General features: G+C 39.6%; 1 protein-coding gene and 1 non-coding gene across 12 annotated transcripts in view; one reads left to right on the top strand and one right to left on the bottom strand.

The window, feature by feature from the left end:
• The window catches only part of MID1 (midline 1), a 388,305-nt gene that overhangs the window by 234,632 nt on the left and 128,040 nt on the right, over positions 1 to 25,633 (top strand). Inside the window, exon 1 of one of the 11 annotated variants that reach the window (XM_055377022.1) lies at positions 9,483 to 9,857. The exons of the other annotated variants lie outside the window; for them this stretch is intronic. The gene's annotated coding sequence lies outside the window, so the exon portion shown is untranslated. Of the gene's footprint in view, positions 1 to 9,482; positions 9,858 to 25,633 lie in introns of those variants that run through there. 11 annotated transcript variants of the gene reach the window in all.
• On the bottom strand, positions 16,514 to 16,616 carry LOC115932489 (U6 spliceosomal RNA). Its single transcript, XR_004068767.1, has one exon. It is a non-coding gene; the product is annotated as a U6 spliceosomal RNA (small nuclear RNA).

The following is a 25,633-nucleotide window of genomic DNA, read 5'->3' as shown; positions in this document are numbered from 1 at the left end:
TAAGGGCATTGGAGATTTGAAGAGGCAGAATGAACATGTTCTAGATGTAGAAAGAAAAGTTCTAAGCAGGTAAAAGACAACCAGAGTGAAATACACCAGATGGATGCTTGACTTGGAGAAGATGCTAAGCACTAAATAAGCCAGGTGGTAGAGGGTGTGAAAGCGGAGAGCCCTGAGAAATTGATCATTAAGCGGAAGGTGATTAAAATCTTCCTAAGGGACAATTGGTCAGAGCAGAGGTCAAGAGCTAGGACTTGTCTGGCAAGACTTATTGTGGATTCTTGAAGGGTTAAGAAGTCAGTCAGAGACCCGGGATTGGATACTGTATTTGAACTGATTGTCGCTCACCAGAATCTGTGATCTAGGAGACAGACATTGCCAGGATGCCCCCCATCAGGATGGTCATAGACAAGGGAAGGTGTGTTCATTTACTATTGCTGCATAGCAAATTAGCACAAATGTACAGATTAAACCAACACCCCATTTATTAGCTCGTGGCTCTGTAGGTTGCAAGTCTGGGTGGCCCAGCTGTGTACTCTGCTCAGGGTCTCACAAGACTGAAATCGAGCTGTTGGCCAGACGAAGCTCTTATCTGGAGGCCCTAGGGAAGAATTTGCTGCCAAGCTCGCTCTGGTTGTTGGCAGAATTTACTTTCTGGCAGCTCTAAGACTGAACTCCTTGATAGCTATAAGCTGTGGTCCACTCTTTCTAAGGGACATCTGCATTCCTTCTTAAGTGGCCATCTCCAACCTCAAAGCAACAGCACATTGAGTCCTTCACACACATAGAATCTCTCTAAATTCCTCTTTCATCAGTCAGGAAACGTTCTCAGCAGTTAAGGGTGCGTGTGATTAGGTCAGGCCCACCTGCATCATCTCCCTTTCTAACATCAACTGTGCTCTGTAACACAACACAATCCAAGGAGTGATGTCACATTCACAAGTTCCAGGGATTCAGGTGGACATCTTTGGGCTGCCATTTTAGAAAGTCTGCCTACCACAGAAGGTGATGAAGAATCTCAGCTCCTGCCTTGCTCCTTGGTGAGCTGTGTGGCCTGTAATAACAGCAGCTTTGTGGAAAATTGGCCCGCCCTTTCCTAGGGTTAAAGGGCCAAAGCGAAGTTTTGTGACTTTTTCTTCCTCTTCTGACACTGGCTTCTTCCTCTAAGGAAATCTGCTGCTTTTGGTGTTCTCTTCTTTCCTTGACCATCTCCTGGTGTTGGTGCCAAGAAGCACTGGAGGGCAGGTGGGCCATCAATTTAGGGCAACTGAAGGTTTTGAGATCAAGGCATACTGGAGGCCCAGACATCACAAGAGGGCAGCACAGAGCAAGAGCTGATAAATGTTGAGATGCAGACTTAGCAGGCCCTAGCTCTTTCTGAGATGATGTGTTCATCTGCCCTCAAAACATCCTCTCACTCAACATGTGCCTCCTAACCCAGACCCCAAGGAGTCTTTAGTAAGAACATGGCAGATATCACATGTGCTGACCATGGGGATATCACAAAACAATAACTCTCCAAAAATCTGCTTCTTGGAACCTTGGTTTCTGCAACTAAGAAATGAGTTAAAAATTTATTCAAGGTTGATAAATTTAAAATGGAAAAAATCATCTTCTGAATTCTAGCAATATGAAGGCCACTTTTTACAAGTCTGATGCTGTAGTGCAGTGTTTACAACCTATTTTCATTTTCAACCCTCTGTCACAAGGAGCCTGTTGAAACATTTTTTGCTAATTACTCCTTGCATGAAATTTTAATACCACAAATATAGTATATATCTATTTATGTATATCTGAGCTTTGTGCATAAAAAGAGTAAGGTTTTTTGTTTGTTTGTTTGTTTGTTTGTTTGCCACTGAGAACTAGTTTTCTCCCTCTTGGGGGCAATATTGCCCCTATTGACAGTGCATGTTATAATGGGGAAAAATTGCTAACATTTTAATATTTAGTAACTCTTCAGCTTATATAGTCTATTTGATTTGGAAGGTGGCTGTAATACTTTAGTTGTACTAAAAGGTACTTAAAATTAATCTTGAAAAGTCAGAAGAGTCTTTAAACATGAAAAATCACCCAATATATTATATTTAAAATAACAACTTGCAAAACAAAACATAAAGTCTGATCCCATTTTTGTGGCTAAGAGGTACAGAAAATGACTAGAAAGATCAACCTGTGGAATGTTGCTTCTTTGCGGTTAGATCCCTCTATAGGTGTTTTGCTCTTTGGGAATGTTATAAATATTCACCAATATACATTATACATATGTATAATAAATACATATTATATTCATGTCAAGAAGAATACTATTTAAAAAGTTAGCCATTCTCTCTTTTTTTTTTTTTTGCCTTCAACATTTAGGATTAATGGGCAGTATAAATTCAATCATTCACATGTAGCAAAAGGAGAAATATTTCACATGGCCCATTCATGACTCCTTTAGATCTCTAGAGGGCTTCCAGCCTCAAAGTTTATTGTTGCATTCTTCTTAATTCTGGTTGAATGCATGTACATTATTTTCTGCAAAGAAATACCACCCACTAAAGACTGTTCCTTCTCTTCGAACAGGGTTTTGGTGTCCCCAGGGCTCCCTTAGTCCTATTTACTTTGGATATTTCAGGAGTTACTGTAGGTTTAACTGTGGTGAGTCCTTAAGCCCTCTTTTTAAATTCATAAACTGTCTCTAATCTTAGCAAAATGTCAGGTTACACTTTTGAGAGGTTTGGGAACTTGACATTTTGTAGCCCAGTTGGGGTATAGGCTGCTTCTATTCTGAGCACCTTGTTCCAATTTATGTCAGGAGGAATTATATACAGGTCAGGGCTGGGAGCAGGTTATAATTAATGGGGTGGACAAGTGGATTTTTAATGTTTCATAAAATAAAATGGAAATCACATGTGCTTGGAACTGTTGTATGTTTTAAAATATTTACATTTATTCTAGTAAACATTAATTATAACTGATATATTTCTCCTATGAACTCGCTAACTGTGAGGTCACAAGCCATTGTTCACTGAGTAGAAAGAATGGGTGACAAGCTAGTTACAAGAAAAAAGACAGTACTTGGGCGGATATCGGTGAGTGAACTCGTGGAAGTAATCCAGTCTTAGGTCTTTCTCCTAATTTTCTGTTATGTTTAAAGCACCCCCTTGCCAATATGATCCAGATGTCAGTCCTTCTAAGACAGAACTGGGAGGGTTTAGCCTGTGAAATTTCTGAATAGCTCCTGGTGAAGAAGGAACACATGACCAATGTTTAACTATTCCTCTTTTCAAAATTAAAGTTTAGAAGTAGTTGAAATACTGCCAGAATCTACAGCGTCCACGTTTTATTCATATTAGTTTATCAAAAATTTCCAATTCCTTGAAGCTGTAGCAGCAATATGTTGCTGAGGAAAGAAATTTTTTAAAAAAAAATTTGTACTTATAATTGACACCTAATAATTGTACATATTTATGGGGTACAATGTGATGTTTCAGTACATGGATACACAGTATAATTATCAGATTGGGGTAATTACCACATCCATCATTTTAAACATTTATTATTTCTTTATGGTGACAACAGTCAAAATATTCTCTTCTAGCTGTCTTGAATATAGGTTACATTGTTATTTGCTGTAGTCACCCTACTGTGTGATAGCACATCAAAACTTACTCTTCTTGTCTAACTTTGTGTACCTATTGACCAATCTCTACCCGTTCCTCCCTTCCCCCATACCCTCAGCAGCCTCTGGGAACCACTATTCTACTCTCTACTGCTATGAAATTGACTTCTTTAGATTCCACATATGAGTGAGATCATGTGGTATTTATCTTTTTTAATGTTTTTAAAATTTATTTTCTTTTATTTATAATTTGAATTTTTATTTTAGATTCAAGGGGTAAATGTGCAGGTTTGTTCCATGTAGTAATTGTCTTCTGTGCCTGACTTATTCCACCTAACATAATGTCCTCCAGGCTCATCCATGTTGCCAAAAATGACGGGATTTCATCCTTTTTATGGCTGAATAGTATTCCATTGTCCTAATCATCCCCATAAAGAAATATATTTTCTTTATCCTTTTGTCTGTAGATGGGCACTTAGGCTGATTCCATATCTTGACTATTGTGAAGAGTGCTGCAATAAACATGAATATGCGGATGTGTCTTCGACATAGTAATTTCACTTCCAGAAAGAGATCTTTAAGAGTCAGAAAAACCCAGATTCTAAACTGGTCTCTGCCATGTGCCAGTTGTGTGGCCCTGGAGAAGATGCTTTAACTCTGTGTCTCAGTTTCCTCATCTGCAGAAGGGGGAAAATGATACCCACTATTTAGGGATTGGGTAGGGATTAGACCCAATTTGTATAAAGTGCCTGGCATATTGTAGGTATTTTTTTAAATGCCAGTTATGGATATATGAAGGAAAGCTCCAAAAAATGAAATTCAAAGGAAGCCTTATGTAAATTGCATCACATGTCAACCATTTGGGTGTTAGGAATATTGATGCATTCTTTATTTTGCCTAGAATTCATCACTCCCTAAATAAATATTATTTCCATTAAGTCACGAAATTTTATATATATTCTTTGTCTTGTATGGTGAAGAATTAATACAAGTGCGCTACTCTATTAGGGTATAACAGTTACCTAAGTAATGTATCATGAGACCTTTTTGCCCTTTTCTAAGGAAAATAAGTATTTATTGGAAGGACAACTTCACACACAGTCAGCAGGTAATAATCCGCAGTACTTCCCAATGCTGCTTTTATGGGCTGGAAGAGTGTTTGGTGGTTCTATATGGCACAGGGCTACTTGTCCATACCCTTGACCCAAGGATGTCAGGTGCACCCAATCAACCTGGAAATCACTGTGGTGACAGAAGTTGGGGCCCAATCACCCTCAGGGCCTTGACACTGATTTTGAGTATACCAGTTTGGAAAGTCTCTGCAGAATTCCCCAAGACATTAAGTTTATAATACCCCTTGAGGGGTCCTTAGAAAGAAAAAGTGCCTATGTTTTGGTGTCATTATCGTTCTTCAGGGCAAGGCTTGGTGAAAAGATACTGAGAGAAGACAGTACAGATAGAAGGACAAAGCGAACAAAAATAAGGACCCACTGATTTTATCTTTGCAAGCTCTAAACTGAGTTACAGATTGAGATCTAAAATATATACTCAATACATGCATCCTCAAAATGTTCTTCACACATTTGTGCCCAAGACATACTAGTTGATAATATTAATACATAAATATATATATACACATATATATGCCTTACAATACAGTCCTATTCTTAGTGTGTAACAACTGTACTATTTTCACAATAGTCATCGGCACAAACACCAGTACCATGGCTAAATCTGACATTATTGATCTTTTCTCCCTCTAAGAATATCTTTTGTAGGCCCATAAGTGAGAGATGGCAGATCTCCTCAGCTTCATTCAGTCCTTTATGGAAATATTTATGAAAACCCTACTGTGTGCTCAGTAGCTATCAGAGTTCTTGGCATATAAAAGATTTCAAAATAAATTTGCCTAGTATTGCTTTGGGGGATGAGGACTTGGTGATATCTTCCTCTCCCCAAAAGAAAAAGTGGTGTGTGTGTGTGTGTGTGTGTGTGTGTGTGTGTGTGTGTGTGTCAGAGGGACAGAGACAGAGATAGAGAGACAGAGTGTGAGAGTGTGTGGGTATTCAGAGACAGAACATGAGTCCCAGTCTTATCCTTATCTTCCCTCATACAATGCAAGCTATTTGGAATTGTAGAGCTGGAAGTGATCTTGCTAACATTTTCCCAATCTCCTACCCAATACAGGAGCGTCTTCTACAATAACCTTCATCAAAGGGTGGAACGCTAAAATGTAAGACTAGAGGTCTCTTTTTGTTGGGCAATAATTTGATTCAATTATGGTGTCATTATTTGGTAACACAGGTGGCACAGTATAAATTTCTGTGGGAAATTGGAATGGGGAGCCCAAGCTGGACTGGACATGACTGCACCATGGAAGGAGGACATTTGGGACCAGTCTTGAGCTGCCATTATGTTCCACTGGGAAACTAAACACTAGTGCTTTCTCAATTAGTTTATATATTTCTCAAAGTATTCCATAGTCTTTAGTTTGTGCTAACAAAATTGATCGGAAGTACTATATTAAAATTATCATTCATTTTTTACTCTTACTGAACAGCAGTGAGAAAAGCAGGAATCTTTGTCATTTTGTTTAGCATGTAAATGCACAAAAACCTCAGCTTACCTGAACTTTGCTAAAATATGAAACCTTTATTAACCACAAGTTTTCTACATTATACTTTTCCTAAAGATTTGTGAAATACAAGGAAGAAGATGATATTATGAATTACTGTAAAAATCCATGGTCATGGATACAATTATACATTCAAGTCAATCTCCTACGTCATCTCTATTTATGATCAAATGAAAAAAGGTCTTTTTAATGATGATCTCAAGGAAAAATAAGATTTGAAATTACCTCAAACCTTTCAATTAGATCCAATATGTGATTTGTAGTTATGCAAGTAAAGTGGACTCAAGCATTGTAGAAATGTTTCAATTAGGATTTTTTTTTAAGTTTCTATTTGGGGTTCAGTTAACCAGAAAATTAAATTAACCAGTACTCTCTCATTTCCAAAGAATTTCAGTTAATTGAGATTTGATCGTATTTTTATTGTCATCTTTGTTCCCACATGGAAATTAATTCCATTTCAGACTTATTTCTTGGAGGGTGTTTAGCATAGTTATCACCTTAAATGAGTAGGGTAGGGTGCGTAGGGTGGCTTTTCATTTTTGGATTTTAATTATTACTCTCTCTATATATATACATGTATATATGAAAAAGAAAGAGCTTGCCTTGGCAGAAGTGTTTAAAGAAACATGAGTAGTTAATGCCCTCACTGTGATTTGACTTCCATCTTCCTTTTTTTAAGCACATTTTTCATTTTTTCCCCCTTTAAACCTGCCATTTAGAGCTGAAAAGTATTTTTCAAGAAATGGAGCAATGCTTTCTATCCCATTTATTAAAGTAATGCACAGAAGGAAATGCACCGTGGTAAAAACAATTTATACGAGAAATGATAATGTTTTGCTAAAGATAACCAGGAAGTGAGGAGGAGAAAAAAACCCCTCAAATAGCAGAGAGAGGCCAGATGGTCTTTTTTTTTTTTTTTAATGCAATCCCTAAGCAGGAAATTTTGTTTGATTAAGAAGACACTGGTCTTGATTTTCATTCAGCAGTTTTGAGGAACTTTTTTTAATGGACACACACACACACACACACACACACACACATACACATACACACACCACAAGCCATTTTCATTCAGCCAAATTATCATTTGTGCTATTGTAAGCAAGATTCTGCTGATGAAAATGTGAAGTCTTAATGATAAAGAAGAAAACGAGTTCCCAAGTCTCAGTTATGAAAGAACTTGGAATTTACCCACTACCCTAAAGACGCTCGATCATTACCATATCCATCATATTGTTGTAAGGTCTGGTGTTTTGTTTTGTTTTCTTTTGATAGCCTGGAATGGAAGAAAGAGTGTGTACCACAGTGGCTAACTAGGGTTTTGTGAGATACAGGGTAGACCCGGGGGAAAAAATAGAGGTTTTGGAGTTCAACACCCCAGGGGGCTAATGTGCATAAAGCGACTGCTCCAAAGGACCTGAGTTTAATCCTTGGAGCTGCCAGTCAGGATCAGGATGAAGAAGCACCCATGCAAAGAATTGCTTCTGGATGCTGGTAGGCAGGGAGGTGAAGGGGGGGAGGTGGGAAGGGGGAACGAAGCACCCCTCTTTGGACTGTGATGTTTTGGCAGTCGGTGCTGGGAGGAGGGTAGCTGGCAGTGGCTCCGGCACAATAAAGCTCCCTTCGGTGAAGTCACCAGCATCCTTGCCATGGTCTGGCACCCTTTGCCCAGCACCCCTGGAGTGTGCAATTTCCCAGTCTGTATTCTAAGGATGAAAATGACTAAAGTTGTGAAACTAAGTATTTGCATCTGTTTCAAAGAGAAAGAGTCACTTGGAATTTGGAATGGAAAGAACAGATTTAGACAACTGGCAGAATTGTTCGGAACTATGCCCTGAATCAAGAGACCCTGTTGACTTATATAAGGACAAGCTAAAGGAGTACGTAAAAGAGAGAACCAACATATCTTTACCATGAAGATGACAAATCAGGCATTCAAATTTGTTTTTTCAAAAATGAAATGTGTTCTCATATAGTTGTGTGATGCTTTCTCCAATCAGTATTCATATTTATAGTCAAAATAAGTATAACTTCACTTTAATATAGCTTAGCCACCTTGAAAGCTCACTGTTCTTAAAGCTAGATTTTTTTGTAAGTGAATTTTTAAGCCCTAGATTGCATCTTAAGTACTGAGTTATTTTAATTTTGCCTTTTTTTAATGTTTAAAAGCCAGCTTCTTGTCTAATTTGATTCAATGGATAAAATGTACAGGATGAAACTCACACTTAAAATGCATTTCAATGAGAATTAAATTGTTTAAAATGAAACTTTTTTCCTTTAAATTTTAAATAAACAAACAAATAAGATGCAAAGCAAAATAACAACAAAAAAACTCTTAAGTCAACTCCCTTGGGGATAAGGGATAACCTTAGGGATAAGGTCATACCTTTTAATATTAACTCCAAACTCATGCCTTGTATTCGTGTTTTACAAATTACATTTATAATTTATCTCAAAGATAACAAGGAAGCATACTTTGATAATACAAGAAGAATCTCTCAGACTTTAGCCTGCCTTGAGAATATGTTTTAAAAGCCATTAGAAGCTTCATAGCGTTTATGGGATTTGTTCTTATATAGAGTACATTTTTTTTTTACATATATTTTGGGCAGAATTCTCAAGTCTCCAAATAAACAGTCTAAATCTTGGCTTTTAGGCCAAAAAGTCTTTGGGTTGGGAATAACTCACCCTCAGAAGACTACTTGCTTTATAACCCCTCGCCTGGAACGCTGCGACCCTGTCTTCCCACAAACCTTATTTGCTTCACTGTGGAAGAGTGGCACAGGGCACCCACCACCCAGACTTCCCAAGCTCTTCTCTTGGTCTCTGCTATAGCTACAATAGCAACTTTATTCTCCTACAACTGAGAGAAGAGAGACAGACCCTGTCATATTGTTTTATATTGTTTTATACTCAGAAAAGGAAAGAGAAGCAAAACTAAAGGCAGGTAGCCCGGCGCCTAGGAACCAGACGCGAAACCAAGGAACCAGACCTGAAACCAGGCCTGGGCCTGCCTGACCTAAGCCTGGTAGTTAAAATTCCACCCCTGACCTAGCAACTGATGTTATCTATAGATTATAGGAAGACATTGTAAAACTTCCCGGTCTGTTCTGTTTCACTCTAACCACCAGTGCATGCAGCCCCTGTCATGTACCCCCTGCTTGCTCAATCGATCACGACCCTCTCACACGGACCCCCCTTAGAGTTGTGAGCCCTTAAAAGGGACAGGAATTGCTCACTCTGGGAGCTCGGCTCTTGAGACAGGAGTCTTGCCGATGCCTCTGGCCAAATAAACCCCTTTCTTCTTTATCTCGGTGTCTGAGGAGTTTTGTCTGCGGCTCGTCTTGCTACATTTCTTGGTTCCCTGACCAGGAAGCGAGGTGATTAACAGACGGTTGAGGCAGCTCCTTAGGTGGCTTTAGCCTGCCCTGTGGAACATCCCTGCGGGGGACTCCAACCAGCCGGAGCGACGCGGATCCTGAGAGCGCTCCCGGGTAGGCATTTGCCCAGGTGGGACGCCTCGCCAGAGCCATGTGTGGCAGGCCCCCGTGGAGGATCAATACAGTGGCTGAACACTGGGAAGGAACTGGCACTTGGAGTCCAGACATCTAAAACTTGGTAAGACTAGTCTTTGGAACTTGCCCACTCCATTTGAGTGGAAGCGTGGCCTGATCACCCACGGCATGCCTTTATCGGCACTTTGGTTTTGGTTTTGACTTGGTTTGAATTGCTTGACGGAACTCGTCTTGGGGACTTGCCCACTCCATTTGAGTGGAAGCGTGGCCTGATCACCCACAGCGTGCCTTTATCAGCACTTTGGTGTTGGTTTTGGTTTTGACTTGGTTTGAATTGCTTCACAGGACTGGTCTTGGGAACTTGCCTACTCCATTTGAGTAGGAACTTGCCTACTCCATTTGAGTGGAAGCATGGCCTGATCACCCACGGTGTGGCAGTACCGGCACTTTGGTTTTTGTTTTTGACTTGACTTGGATTGCTTGATACTTGGATTGCTTGGATTGCTTAGTTTTGGTTTTGACCTGGCTTGGATTTCTGGATACTCTAATTTTGGTTTTGATTCTGGTTTGGTGTAAACTGCAAAAGTGTGTGTGTGCCCTTTTTACCTGTTCTTTGTTTTGTGGTGTGCGTGTGGTGTGAGCATGGTGTTTTGTCTCAAAGAAGCATGGGTCAGGCACAAATAAGCCCACCCTACTAGGAACTATGTTGAAAAATTTCAAGAAAGGATTTAAGGAAGACTATGGGGTACTATGACACCAGGAGAACTTAAAACTTTGTGTGAAATAGACTGGCCAGCATTAGAGGTGGCTTGGCCATCAGAAGGAAGCCTAGACAGGTCCCTTGTTTCAAAGGTATGGCACAAGGTAGCCTGTAAGCCAAGGCACCCAGACCAGTTTCCGTACAGAGACAGTTACAGCTGGTTTTAGATCCCCTTCCCCCCACAGTAGTTAAGAGAACAGCAGCATAAGCGGCTGGCAGAGGCAAGGAAAGACCAGCAGACAGAAAGAGAGAGGCAGAAAGAGAGGAAGAAACAGAGGTAAAAGGAAAGTCAGAGAGAGACAGAGAGACAGAAAGTCAAAGAGAGAAAGAAAAAGAGAAAGAGAGAAATATACAAGTAGTTAAAAAAAAACAGTATACCCTATTCCTTTAAAAGCCAAGGTAAATTAAAAACCTGTAATTAATAATTAAAGGTATTCTCAGTAACCCTGTAACACTCTAATACTACTTTGTTGTCAGTGTAAACAAGGGCGTATCCCAAGAGCACTGAGGCCTTCCTATCAAAAATCCTTAACCCAGTAACCCGCGAATGGCCCAGATGCATTCAATCTGTAGCGGCAGCTGCTTTGCTAACGGGAAAAAAAAATTATGCAAAAAATGTTGTATAATTTAAAAGTACTAAGTACTATTGAAGAGACAGTTTATGTGCAAGGTGTATAAGAAAAGTAAAATATACCTTTGGTAAAAGGATTATAAGGAGGCATAAGAATGTGGATTTTTACCTACGTTAAAAGGTTAAAAAAATTATTGTTTTGAAAGTTTAAGCAAGTTTTGAGACGTTAATTGTAAAGCAAATTCTGTGTGTAAACATATTAGCTAAAGTTAAAAAGGTATCATCCAGTTTTTCTGTGAACTGGACATTAAAATAAAAATGCAACAGGTTTTTCTTAAAGCACCAACCTGCTCTTTAACAAAAATTATGAAAGGTTAAAAAGAGTATATAAAATCTTGCTTATGGTCAAACATTAAAAATTAGATAAATATGTCTACAAGGTTTTATTAAAATTAAGTTTAACATCAATAACACTAATATAAAGGTAAAATTTAGCTTATCTAGTATAAAAATCATACAGAAAGCATTGTTAAATGTAAAATGGTATTTGGCTTTCTTTGGTCTAAAAACTAATAAAAATAGGTGCTAAAGGAAACATTCATTTTACTAGAAGATCATAAAAGTTAAAAACTTAAAACAAACTTTGGCAATTAAGACAGCATACCAAGATGCAAATGCCTGGTTGGAATGGATCAAATATTCCATCTGCACGTTAAACAAAAGCAATTGTTATGCTTGTGCACATGGCAGGCCAGAGGCCCTGATTGTCCCCCTTCCACTAAGGTGGTCCTCCAGTCGACCAGGCGTGGGCTGCGTGGTAGTTCTTTTCCAGGATTCTACAGCCTGGAGTAATAAGTCATGCCAAGCTCTCTCTGCTATATCCCAAAGTCCGGCACCCTGCGGGTCAGCCCCCGAGGGCCGTCCAGCCTCCGTCTCCCAACACTAAGTTCACTTTGTTGTCTCTCACGACAGGGAGGAAACTTAGCATTCCTTGGAGACCTGAAGGGATGCGATGAGCTTAAGAATTTTCAAGAGCTTATCAATCAGTCAGCCCTTGTTCATCCTCACGTGGATGTGTGGTGGTATTGTGGTGGACCTTTACTGGGCACTCTGCCGAATAACTAGAGTGGCACTTATACTTTAGTCCAATTGGCTATCCCTTTCACCCTGGCATTTCATCAACCAGAAGGAAAAAAAAAAAGACATTGTAAAGCGAGAGAAGCCCCTTATAGGTCTTTCAACTCTCATGTCCATTTAGACGCAATTGGAGTCCCATGAGGAATACCAGATCAATGTAAAGCTTGAAATCAAATAGTTACAGGATTTAAGTCAATATTTTGGTAGATGACAGTTAATAAAAATGTAGATTAGTAAACTACATCTATTACAACCAACAGCAGCAAGCTTTCCATGAGTTAAAAGAAAAACTCACGTCAGCCCCAGCCCTGGGGCTATCTGACCTAACAAAACCCTTTACACCCTATGTGTCAGAAAAAGAAAAACATGGCAGTTAGAGTTTTAATCCAGAATGTAAGGCCCTGGCCAAGGCCAGTGGCCTATCTCTCAAAACAACTAGACGGGGTTTCCAAAGGCTGGCCTGCATGTCTAAGGGCCCTAGCAGCAACAGCCCTGTTAGCACAAGAAGCAGATAAGCTAACTCTTAGGCAAAACCTAAACATAAAGTCCCCCCATGCTGTGGTGACTTTAATAAATACCAAAGGACATCATTAGCTAATGAGTGCTAGACTAACTAGATACCAAAGCTTGCTCTGTGAAAATCCCCGCATAACAATTGAAGTTTGCAACACCCTAAACCCCGCCACCTTACTCCTGGTATCAGAGAGCCCAGTTAAACATAACTGTGTAGAGGTATTAGACTCAGTTTATTCTAGTGGGCCCAACCTCCAAGACCATCCTTAAACATCAGTAGACTGAGAGCTGTACGTGGATGGGAGCAGCTTCGCCAACCCTTGCAAAGTGACTCTGAAGAAGACGACAAGCCCTGCTTCAGTCACACCCAGAAGCTAACTGGTCCATGCACGGCCGAAACATGAGGAAACTCATCGCGGGACTCATTTTCCTTAAAATTTGGACTTGTACAGTAAGGACTTCAACTGACCTTCCTCAGACTGAGGGCTGTTCCCAGTATATACATCAAGTCACTGAAGTGGGACAAAAGGTTGCTACAGTCCTATTATTTTACAGTTATTATAAGTGTACTGGAACTCTAAAAAAACTTGTTTGTATAATGTTACTCTATACAAGGTATGTGGCCCGGGAAATGACCAACCTGATGTGTGTTATGACCCATCTGAGCCTCCCATGACCATAGTTTTTAAAATAAGATTAAGGACTGAAGACTGGTGGAGGCTCATAAACGATACGAGTAAAGTGTTAGCCAAAACAAAACAAAACAAAAAAAGAAGTGCCCAAACAAGTCACCTTGAAATTCGATGCCTGTGCTGTCGTTAATAATAATAGGTTAAAAATAGGATGTGGTTCTCTTAATGAAGAAAGAGGCTATATGGCAGAAAATAAGTACATTTATCATAAATTAAGACTGTGTAAAAATAAATGTGGATACTGGTCTTGTGTCATTTAGGCTACTTGGATAAAAAAAAAAAATCCTGTCCACCTTCAGCAAGGGAAAAGTGGCCCTTCCTGTACCAGTGGTCAGTGTAACCCCTTAGAACTAGTAATAACCAACCCCCTTAATCCTCACTAGAAAAAAGAGGAACATGTAACCCTAAAAATTGATGGAGCTGGACTGGATCTTCAAGTAAATATCGTGGTTTGAGGAAAAGTTTATAAACGCTCTCCTGAGCCAGTATTTCAAACCTTCTATGATGAACTGAATGTGTCAGTACCAGAAATTCCAGGAAAAACAGGAAATTTGTTTTTGCAATTAGCCGAGCATATAGCCCAGTCTCTCAGTGTCACTTCGTGTTATGTATCAGCACAAGTGTACTATGTGAATCATTATCAATCTATTGCACAGGAAGACATAAGTAGCAAAAATAAGAGTGAGAACTCCCACTAATAAAAAGTGAGAGTCTCAAAGGGGGGAAATGAGAGAAGAGAGACAGACCCTCTCATATTGTTTTATATTGTTTTATACTCAGAAAAGGAAAGAGAAGCAAAACTAAAGGCAGGTAGCCCGGCACTTAGGAACCAGACATGAAACCAAGGAACCAGACCTGAAACCAGGCCTGGGCCTGCCTGACCTAAGCCTGGTAGTTAAAATTCCACCCCTGACCTAGCAACTGATGTTATCTATAGATTATAGGAAGACATTGTAAAACTTCCCGGTCTGTTCTGTTTCACTCTAACCACCGGTGCATGAAGCCCCTGTCATGTACCCCCTGCTTGCTCAATCGATCATGACCCTCTCACGTGGACCCCCCCCCTTAGAGTTATGAGCCTTTAAAAGGGACAGGAATTGCTCATTCAGGGAGCTCGGCTCTTGAGACAGGAGTCTTGCCGATGCCCCCAGCCGAATAAACCCCTTCCTTCTTTAACTCGGTGTCTGAGGAGTTTTGTCTGCGGCTCGTCCTGCTATACAATTTTCTCTGCGATTATTTTCCTTCTAACCCTTTCTTAAAGTGATGGGCTCTAAAAAAATCATGATTCAGCTGCTATTGCAATTTTACCTAGCCAGTGAATTTATTTATTTTGAGATGCTTTTTGATATTATTGTCATTGTCAAATGACATTATGACATTTCAAAAGACATTGGCTGTCAGCCAGTGGGATCTAGTCTTAACTCATCTTTGGTGCTCACCGGTCATAAAACTGTAGTCACATGTGTTCATTTCCCCCAGCACTCTTCCCTCATTTCCTTCCTTTCCTTCCTGAAATTTCCTCTTCTAGTGGTGCAAAAGCTGGTGAGTAAGTACTGACAAAACCAATGCCTCTTCCAATGTCTCTATTCATTTCCTTCCTGTCCATCCCTATAACCTTAACTGTACATCCATGGTTATTTTCAACTTTGAGTTAACATCGTAGAATCAAACACTTAAGATATTCAGGTAATTCTGAATACCATATGCTATGGTTTGAATGTGTCTCCCAAAATTCGTTTGTTGGAAACTTAATCCCCAATGCAGCAGTACTGTGATGTGGGGCTTAATGGTAAAGCCCTTACGAATGGATTAATGCCGCTATTAAAAGGGTTTGTGGAAGTGGGTTCTTCCTCTCCTGCTCTTTTGCCATGTGAGGACATAGCATTCCTCCCTTCCAGAGGACACAGGCTTCAAGGTGCCATCTTGGAAACAGAGATACCAGGCCCCTAACCTGCTCTCTGTTCTTTTTTTTTTTTAGATGGAGTCTCAGTCTGTCGCCCAGGCTGGAGTGCAGTGGTGTGATCTCTGCTCACTGCAACCTCTGCTGCCCGGGTTCAAGCAATTCTCCTGCCTCAGCCTCCTGAGTAGCTGGGATTACAGGCACTTGCCACCGCGCCCAGCTAATTTTTGTATTTTTAGTAGAGACGGGGTTTCACCATCTTGGCCAGGCTGGTCTTGAACTCCTAATGTAGTGATCCACCCGCCTCAGCCTCCCAAAGTTCTGGGTTTACAGGCGTGAGCCACCGTACCTGGCCTAAATCGCTGTTCTTTATAAATTACTTAGTCTCAAGAATTCTGTTATAGCAGCACAAAATGGACTAAAACATCATGGTTCCTGCTTTTTTGGCTCACTAAGTGTTCGTGGCTTTTCTCTTTCAAAATTTTATTACTAAAATAAATAAAGATGTCACTACTTTACAATAATTCATCACATTCCATTTTTTTATAAGAAATAGTAAAAGTTGGATTTTTATGCCCTTGAAAAAGAACTCTATCCTTGAGGCAATCTGAAACTAAGCATTTAACAACTTGAAAAATTAGATCACAACTCTCTGACCAAACACCAGAAAGTTTTATACTGAAATTCAGATACTCTTTGCTTGTTTATTGGCAGGGAAAAAGCCAAAATATCAAGAAAGCCAGCACAAATATGAGTAGTAATATCCCCTTAGCTAACATAGATTTGCACCACCCATCTACCTTCTATCATGTCATCCTTTTTGTTTCTTTCATTTTATGTATGAGTCTTTGAAATGTTTGTGTTTTTAAAAACCTTTTATTTTTTTATTTCCTTCATTAAAATGTAAGCTCTCCAAGGGCAGGCCTTTGTGCTCATATTTACCACCAATTTGCTGCTGCCTAGAGCAGCTCCTGGCACACAGAATGACCTCAAAAAATACCAGTGGAATGAAAGAGTAATGAAAGAAATGACTCTTCTGGTTTTACTCCAAAAGAAGTAGTTCTAATTTTTTTTAATGCTTAAAGAAAGCCAAATGGATATACATATAGGATTTCCAATGTCATAAAAGTAACAAAATTAGCTTACTCTTCCAAACTCTTATTTTATTAATATTTTTTAATAATAAAAAATTATAGAATGCTTCATGAATTTCTCATCCTTGCATTGGGGCCATGCTAATCTTCTTTGTATCATTCCAGTTTTAGTCTATGTGCTGCTGAAACAAGCACCAAACTCTTAAAATTAGCTTAGGTTCAGAATGAAGAGCTGAAGTTGCAGACCAGACCCAAGCTGTTTTGGGACTATGAAGGACATTAAGGGCTCTGTTTATTTGAGCAAAATCTATGGGTGAGGCTTACCTGCTTTCTGCCAATTTTCCTTGTACAACAGCTGATGTCAGAGGGTGGTTGGATAAGGAGCTTGGAGCTGTTGGTAAGGAAGTTCTTATCACTTTCTTGCAGGCTCCTTTTACCTCTAGTCTTCTATGACTCAAGGGTCATTCAGTGCCAAATGAAATTCTGCCTCTGTGGTAACTGCTAGAAAGTCCAGTGATGATCTGATTTCTAGTAACAACTATTGGCCATATCCCCAGGAGGAGATAGGAATTGTGTCTATTAGGAAATAATTTTCCATGGATCTATCACCTTTTTGTACCTCTTGTGAGCTGGAGCACTGAATGATTTTATTCCAGACTATTTCCCAGGATGTTTGTATAGCAAACAGTCTTGGGAGATAGAGGTAGTATCTCGCGCCAGGGGAGAAGGCAGGTTTGTTTGTTGTTCATTATATTAAAGACAATGTCTTCCTCCAGGGCAAAAGTTGGGCAGGCTAACTTGCAGTCCATTATAAAAGATTCAGATTCCCTAAGCTTGGAGTTGCTTAGGTATGATGCAAATCTCCTGAGTGTGAAAACATGGACCTAGGATGCTCCATAGGACTTCAAGAACAAGGGGAACCAACAGAACATGAAACACATACCATTTGAGTAAAAACAGCCTTTATCTTTGATTCAGGTGTCTTCTGCCAGCATTCATGAAACGAAACTGGCAAATAGCAAAAATCTGAAACATTTCACTGTTCTTGATAGTTTCACATGCTCCATCCATGCCAGGGTCCCTTATTTCCTGCAAAATAAAAAAATTCTGACAAAGAGTGCATATGGGACAGGGTGACCTTCACTGGGAAGCAGAAGTGAAGCCCCAAGTTCATGGTGGGAGATCAGTGGTAATGAACAGAGGTATGTCATAGTGTAGGAAACAGATGAAATTGCCAATGTGAAGATAAGTCATTAGTGTTAAGAATAAAAATGCTAGTTCATTTCACATTCACATACTGTTTGTTCACATAAGATGCTCCATAAATGTTATTGAATAAATGGATTTATATCCTTCTTGTTTGCAAAAATGGTATGAAGAGGTTTCCAGTAAAAAACACAGATAATGAATTTATTCAAAGAAGAGTGGGAAGAGGCAATTCAGGACAAGAAGGGAAGAAGGACCCCAACCCCCCATCCCCTACCACCCTGTCCTTCCATAAGAGTGAGAATTTTGTCAGGCATTTTAAAAAGTTCACCTCACTAATCCTCAAAGGACCCTTAAGATTGCTCTCAGATAAGGAAACTGCATAGAAGACAGGAAGAGCATCTGTGAGTATAAGGTATGTACAGTATCTGGCTCCGATCTGCCATTGCAAGGAAATGGCAGAGCCAGGATTTGAACTCAGGTTATCTGGCTTCAAGGTACTACATGTTTTTGTTTGTTTGTTTGTTTGTTTTTTGTTTTTGTTTTGTTTTATATGACTGAGTTTTTTTACTCTATCACCCAGGCTGGAGTGCAGTGGCGAAATCTCGGCTCCCTGCAACCTCCGCCTCCCAGGTTCAAGTGATTCTCTTGCCTCAGCCTCCCGAGTAGCTGGGATTACAGGCACCCGCCACCATGACCAGCTAATTTTTCTATTTTTAGTAGAGATGAGGTTTCACTACGTTGGCCAGGCTGGTCTCGAACTCCTGACCTCAGTCGATCCGCCTGCCTCGGCCTCCCACAGTGCTGGGATTACAGGCATGAGCCACTGCGCCCGACCTCTACATGGTTTTTTTTTGTTGTTTTTTTTTTACAGGACACCACATTGACAGTGTCAGCCCAAAACTAGACCAAGAACACTTGGGCACACTGAGCTCAGGGCTTAGCCCAAAGTTTTCTGAAAGCATGCCAGAGGGAAAGCTGGATGAAATGCTTTGGTAAAGAAGAAAGCACATCAGCTCATCACTCATCTGACAATAGAAAGGACTGATCAGGAAGGGGGGAAAAGGAGAATAGTGGCAGAACATAGAAAAGAGAAAAAAAAAGACTGAAATTTTTAATGGAGCGCAAAATCAGACATTTTTTACTTTTTTGGACTTCTTTAGAGACTACAGTAATAATTCTTATGTGATAAGTCCAATAAGCTATGATGATGTTTTATTAAATGTACTATCATACTAGCAGCTTTTGCGGAATTTGCGTCAGAAGAAAAGTATAAGATATTACCACCATGACTTGGCAAAAGCGGTATACTATATTAATGTTAGCCACTTAGTTGCTGTCATTGTTTCTCAGCACAGTACCCATTGCCTAGTTTCCCTGGGAGTTCTTGAAAGGTCTATTGAAAAGTTATATTTAAAGTGTAAGTTAGAGTGTGCTGTGAATGGAGAGAAAATTGTTTTTCTTTTTGTAAAAAGTTCACTTTCCTTGGGACTATATACTAAGTTAGCTCAGTTATTTGACAGAACCGGTATCTTATTTTACAAAGAGAAAAACATAGATCTAGAAATTTCCAGAAGCAGATCACTGGTTGAAAGGGCGGGGTGGGGGGGCGTGTGATTGAATGTGATTTGAAGGCAGTTTTAATTTTATGACACTTTACAGTGTGTGTGTGTGTGTGTGTGTGTGTGTGTGTGTATGTGTTTTAATGATAACCTAATTTTATTGTCCCAGACTTAAAGATCTGTGCCACCTGGAGAAACTACAGTTCATCCATTAGCATGTAAATGTGTTAAGAGTATTTTTGCTTGAATTTCTCCAAGAAGGCTCCCGGCTTTGTTCTGTACAGACACACAGTCCCGACGCTGTTCTTAATATCCTGTTTTCATTTGTCAGCGCTGTTGTCCTTTTCATTGCCATGTTCCCATCATTCCTCTTCTTTCATGTGGTGCTTTACAATAACATTCAGAACAAAAGAGTCACTCCTCTTTCTGTTGCCTTTAAAAAAAAAAAAGACTTCTTCCCCTGACTGCAGAGCTTCAGTGATCAGGGGAAATGTTTAAAGCATGTTATTCGTAATAGTTAACCAGGAGTTGTGAATAAGGGTTCGTTTTCCTTACTTTTTAAGATCACGAGGTAGCTTCAGGGTATTGTGAGCAAAAGGTTTTTGTGTGTGGCTGACTTTGAAGTTGAGGGAAAAAGCGATTTTCTTTGAGAAAAGGAGGCATCATATTTGAGAGAATTTCCAATCTGCTCACACAATGGGAATCAGTTACTCTATAACATCGTCATTACCTCCATGAGTCACGAGACTAGTATTTGTTCTTGTCTTTGAACTTAAGCTTTCCAGTGTTCAGAGAACAATTGTGAAATGTTGCATTGGCCATCATCAATAACTATTTTGCTCCTGGTTGGTAATAATTGGGAAGGGGAGGGTGTGTACTTTCTCTGCCTTCTAGGAGAGTATTATATAAATAAAGTAAGAAAAAGTTTCCCCAAGCGGCAAGCTTTTCTCCAGGGCACAATCTATTATACTTGCTGCAAAAATCCCACTTGACTGGTCTTTCGGAGAATAGATCACTTGTGTCATTTTGCTCATTTCCAGGTGACCTTTTGCAGATATGAGCAGGCAGTTGTTTTTAAATAAACATTATCTACAGGTTTCTGTTTTTGCACTGAGGAAGGAATGTTTCTGTAATGCAGAAGGGATGCTATGACTGAGGGGTTTGTGAAGAGTGAATTCTAACCAGTCTCAAATAATTCTGAAAAGGTGCTTTTGTATATGTATATGTGTACTTATGTATACATGCACATTGTATAGAACTACAAAAACTAATTCCATTATGGACATATATAGGACTTTATACAGACATAGTTATATGGATATATATAGAAATGCCTATCAAACTATAAATACATTTGAGAAAGCATTCAGGGACGGCAGTGTTAAATGCTTTTCATCTGTGACTGGTTTCACAGAAATTAGTGACTTCCATTTCTGCTACCACCACGCTGTTGGTCTGTTCACCAGGAGGGTTGATTTAGACTTCTGCCAGGAGACTAGGTGTGGCCATCTCTCACCCTCTTCCTCTCTGTCCAGTCTGCTATCATTGCCTTCAGAACCAAATTCTTGCATGATACCCAGTACAGCATAGACCTGGAAAACATCGGTCATTTTCAATATAATGTAAAATAGGTTCTGTGTGCCTTTAAAACTAAATGCTTTATTTCTTAAACTGTAAAAGACATGAAATGTCTGAGACATTCAGATAGTGAGAAATTTCATCTGCAAATTGTCAGATTATGCCCTTTAGAAGATTATAATTTTTTTTGTTGTTTATCATTTTCTCTTGAGGGGTGGAGTAAATATTTCTTTCCTGATGTTTCAACTTCAGATGTTCAGGCTAATTTTCCACTACAGTGCCAAAATAGGGAAAAGTTAGGCCTGTAGAATTTTGACAATTTAAATGTTGTTTTAACAAAAGCCATGTCTTGATGAAAAGTTCTTTAGAATTCTACTTGATGATCTATGTGTGTCTCTTCTGAGGACAATGAGAACTTCTTAAGGAAGTCATCTATATGTGAAATTGAGTAATCCTTTTATTCATTGTTAAAAGACAAATGAAGTTATAATTTGGAGAGACATAAGCCAAAAAAATCTATGTTTGCATTTTTATGTCCTAACATGTGAAGCATGCTTTGATTTACTGTGAAGTGTTGCAATGGCAATAAAGTAGATGTTGAGACGTGCAGACTGGGCAGCCCGAGGAAGCAGTTCTTGCCTCTGCTTCCCCTTTATCATGAATGTTCCTTAAACACCTTTGGTGGAGTCCAAATGTCTGGATTATGAATTGAATTGTGCAAGATTCTTTTTTTAAACACTTTCCTGATGATTTACTTTACTTGCAGTTTCTTGTCTTGCATGGTGATAAGCAATATCCTTCAAAGAACTGCAGCGCAGGACTTTTTTTTTTTTTTTTTTTCTTTTAGGAAGACTACTTCCCCTTCCTCATTTAGTCAATCAAATTTTAAAAGATTACTTCTTTCCATTCTCAGTTCACCCTTTCTTTGCCATTCTGGAGACTGAAATTTTGGACACCCATCACAGATTTGCTATTATATATATACCGTGTATGTAATATTAAATATATATATATATACACACACGATGTTTTTATATATGTGTGTACATAATGTATGCATACGTGTGTATGTGAAACCTGTGTGTGTATACATATATTTTAAATTGTTTATCAGGATGATAGATTGCTATTTAGGTCACTATTTTTGGAAGAAATAAATGACTGTTCTTTGTGTCTGTACTGGAGATTGTTCTTCCTGATATAACTTTGAAGAAAACTTCTTCCAGACATTATACATTAATTCAGAAGATAAAGGCACAAAATAATGTGTATATTATTTTTTTAAATGAACAAGCCAGCATGCAGAGCATAATGTGATCATGTGCTCAGTAGGACACTGAAAGGCCCCAAAGGCAAATGAGTCTAGTGCCTGTTCCCAGCCCCAGGAGCTGGGCAGGACGGCTCCTGTTGGTGGCATTGAAAGCTAGCATTCAGCCTTCTGCCACAGGACACTGTCTCATTCGGCCAAGCTGCTGCTGGTCCCTGTAAGGAATGAGAGTACAGATCCCATTGCCAAGTCCTCATTTTTTTGGACCAGGCAGTGGGTGTTGAGCTGACCTGAGCTACCTTTCCATTTGGGTTCAGTTGAACATTGAGTAGGCCAGAGGATAGGGAAGTTGTGGCGGGGGCCGTGGAAAAGGCAGTTGATTCTTCAACTCGGGCAACCCTGGCGGAGTGGATGAGGTGGAGCTGGCCTTCCTGGAATTGTTGGACCGATTTTCCTGTTGTGTTTCACTGTTGACGCACTCACAGACACACAGGACCGCTCCAGCACTGCCTGCCACCCACCGTCTGGTCTCGGTGGCCTGTCTATCATTTCGTGGGTCCCCATCCTCTGCCTACGGCGATGTTTCTTCAAAAAGAACTAGTGTGCAGTCCATTGGTGGGTATTCAAGGTGATCTCTTTGTCAGAATCTAGAGAGGTGCTCAAAGAACTATTAAGGACCAATGTACTAGTTCCTGTTTTTAACCTGTTTATCAGTCTTTCAATTGAACAAACTGGATTTCTGAAACTGCTGAGGGGTTTTCTGCACTATTAGGACAGAACAGGATAGGGTGGTTGTTCCTCGAGGAATCTGGGTTGTTCTTTTGCATTGCCATTTGTCTTTGTGCTTGTCTGCTTGTATAAATGAACCTCGAGAAGGAGTGTTTAAGTATTCTGTTAAGTAAATTTGGAAGACTAGGTTTCAATTAAAATAACCAGACAGTGTGACCCAGCTTCCATTTCCCCTTAATTTTGATCATTAAAGCCTTCATATCCCCACAGACATCTGCCATGCTTCGAAGTGATTCTTCTCAGGAATGTTCATTCATTATTAATCAGGTTGCATGGTCAGGCGAGTATGTGATTATTTTAAAGAATGTCCTAGAGATCCAATTACTAAGAATGAGCATGTTATAGGCAGATGTGAAAGTACAGAAAAGATTTCGTTAGCAGTTTAATTTGATTTGCATGAATTCCACCAGGTGGGTGTTTGGCGAAATTAAAAGTCTTCCCTGGTTCTCACTTCAGATATGAGGTAAAATAATAATAATAATAATAATTTCAGCACTTCTTAAAGAAGAAATGTCAAGTTATTCAAAATATCTATTGTATTAATTATTTTAAAACTTGAGGCTAGCATCTCAGTGCTCATCTGCTTGTCACTTTTTTTTTTTCAAACAGTCCCTCTGGTCCCCTACAATTTGCTTGGCAGAAATTCTTAGTTGTCTGTTACTGGTTGAGCAAATGAATTTGAGTGTGCTGACATTTGGAGGCTAAATGCAGTGATAGTTCAGAGTAACATTCTTTACCTATAAAATGTTACTGGATCACCTTTTTTCACCTGTTCTTACTTGATGTATTATTTATACTGTTGTTTTTAAGAACCACTTTGCATTTGTACTGAAACAGCCTACATTTATGCTATCAATTTCCAGTCTTTCAGAATGCAGTTAAATCCAACTGGATCCCCTTCTCCCCTTTTTCCATCAGTTCATGGCCCTGTTTTACTGTGCCTTTACTAACCCACCTGCTTCTCAAATTGGCCAGAGTACTAATCAGTAAAGTAACATTTGGGTAGTGTCTTTATTCGGTGGTCTTTATCACTCAAAGTCAAATACTAAACTGCATAATTGAATATGCAGATGCTGAGTGCTTGTATTATGTTATTCAAAATACCCTATGATGAATTCATCTTGGATGTAGCAGCCAGTTTTTATTGAGTTTGTGTTAGACAAGTTTTTGAGTTGAGAAATTATGCTTATTTAAGATGAGAGCAAGTCCCTTCTGAGTTGGGTCCCTGTTGCAATCTGCCTCCCAAACTCAGGTTGATTTCCAGTGTTTCACACTTCAGTAGTTTTGAGTCCTCTGAAAGTCTGTATTTCTGCTGGTCCAAGATAGAAACATCATTCTGCAGTCTTTAAAAAAATATTTCACCTATAGTTCTATAATAAAGATAATCTCATAGCAAAAATCCAAACAGCAATAGTCAACTAAATCTAATTACCCAGGTGAATAGGGGTAAAGAGGAGTGGACAATCAAGTAAATTGATTTGATTTCGTTTCTGAAATTTAGGACTCTCAAATAATTCATTTGTACATTTTCAATGCTATTTGTTGTTTGAAATACTTATAGGAGCTTCCTGTTCTGAAACCATTTTCACGTGGCTTGCTGTAACATCGTGCAATTTTAACAGTGTGTTTGTCATCTCAGTTATGTTTTGGTAAATTTAACAATAAACTTAGTCTCTATAGTCCAGAGGATATTTGGAAAAGAACTAGAGGAAGTGCCCTGGGAATCATCTGGGCAGTGGCTGACAGCCACGTGGTATTAACAATTAATCACAGGCCACCCAGTGTTGGCATACAAGTTTATTCCTTGGTCTAATGACTCACTGATTTCCCTGGTAGTGAAGGCTTTAGAGTTGTACAAAGTGAGGGGCTGGAAGTAAAATTATTGATAGAATTGATAGAATTGCATGTTCTTTTTCATATACTCCAAATTAGAAAAATAATTGTATTTCATGGAGTATGCAGACATAACCTAGAATACTTGTAGGAAAGCATTGAGAGGTGGGTTTACCTTATCATTAAAAATGTCAATGCCTCCATTAAGGGAAATTTGGGATAAAAATTATGGATGATGTGCTGATGATGGGCGATCTCCTTATTCTAATGGATGCTGTAACAAGTTAGCACAAACCTGATGGTGTTAAACAATGCAAATTCATTATCTTACATTTCTAGAGTCAGAAGTCTGACACAGGTCTCACTGGGCTAAGAGTAAGGTATCTTTAGGGCTGTATTCCTTTTGGGGGCCCTTGGGGAGAATTCATTTCCTTGCCTTTTCCAGTTTCTAGCCTGCATTCCTTGGCTTGTGGCCCCTTCCTCCATCTTCAAGGCCAGGCATGGCTGGTCGAGTCTTTGTCATATCTCAGCATTCTGACTCTGACTCTTCTTCCTGCCACTTCCACGTTTAAAGAGCCTTGTGATTCCTTTGGGTCCACCTAGATGATCCATGCTGCTCTCCCCATCTCAAGGTCAGCTACTTAGCAATCTTAATTATATCAGCAACAGTCAGTCCCCTTTGCTCTATAATCTAAAATATTCACAAGCTCTGAGGAGGAGGCTGTGGACATCTTTGGGGACCATAATTGTGCCTCCCCCAAAGAGGGAGGAGTAGAAACTGTGGTGTCTGCTGTCTGGTGACCAGGAGGACAGAAGCCCTGTGAGGAGACACCAGGAGCCCTGTAGAGAAGACAAAGACAGGCTCATGAGGGAAGAGGATAAATCCCACATGATGTGCATTCCAAGTCTGAGGCACTTGCAGTACATGAAGCAAAGAACTGTCAGTGCTAAACTGGGTTCCAGAAAGGGGTTCTCAA

The sequence above is a fragment of the Gorilla gorilla genome, chromosome X (assembly GCF_029281585.2).
Source record: "Gorilla gorilla gorilla isolate KB3781 chromosome X, NHGRI_mGorGor1-v2.1_pri, whole genome shotgun sequence".
NCBI classification, from domain to species: Eukaryota; Metazoa; Chordata; class Mammalia; order Primates; family Hominidae; genus Gorilla; species Gorilla gorilla.
The sequence above is the reverse complement of the archived record's forward strand: the minus strand, read 5'-3'. Positions and strand labels throughout refer to the sequence as shown.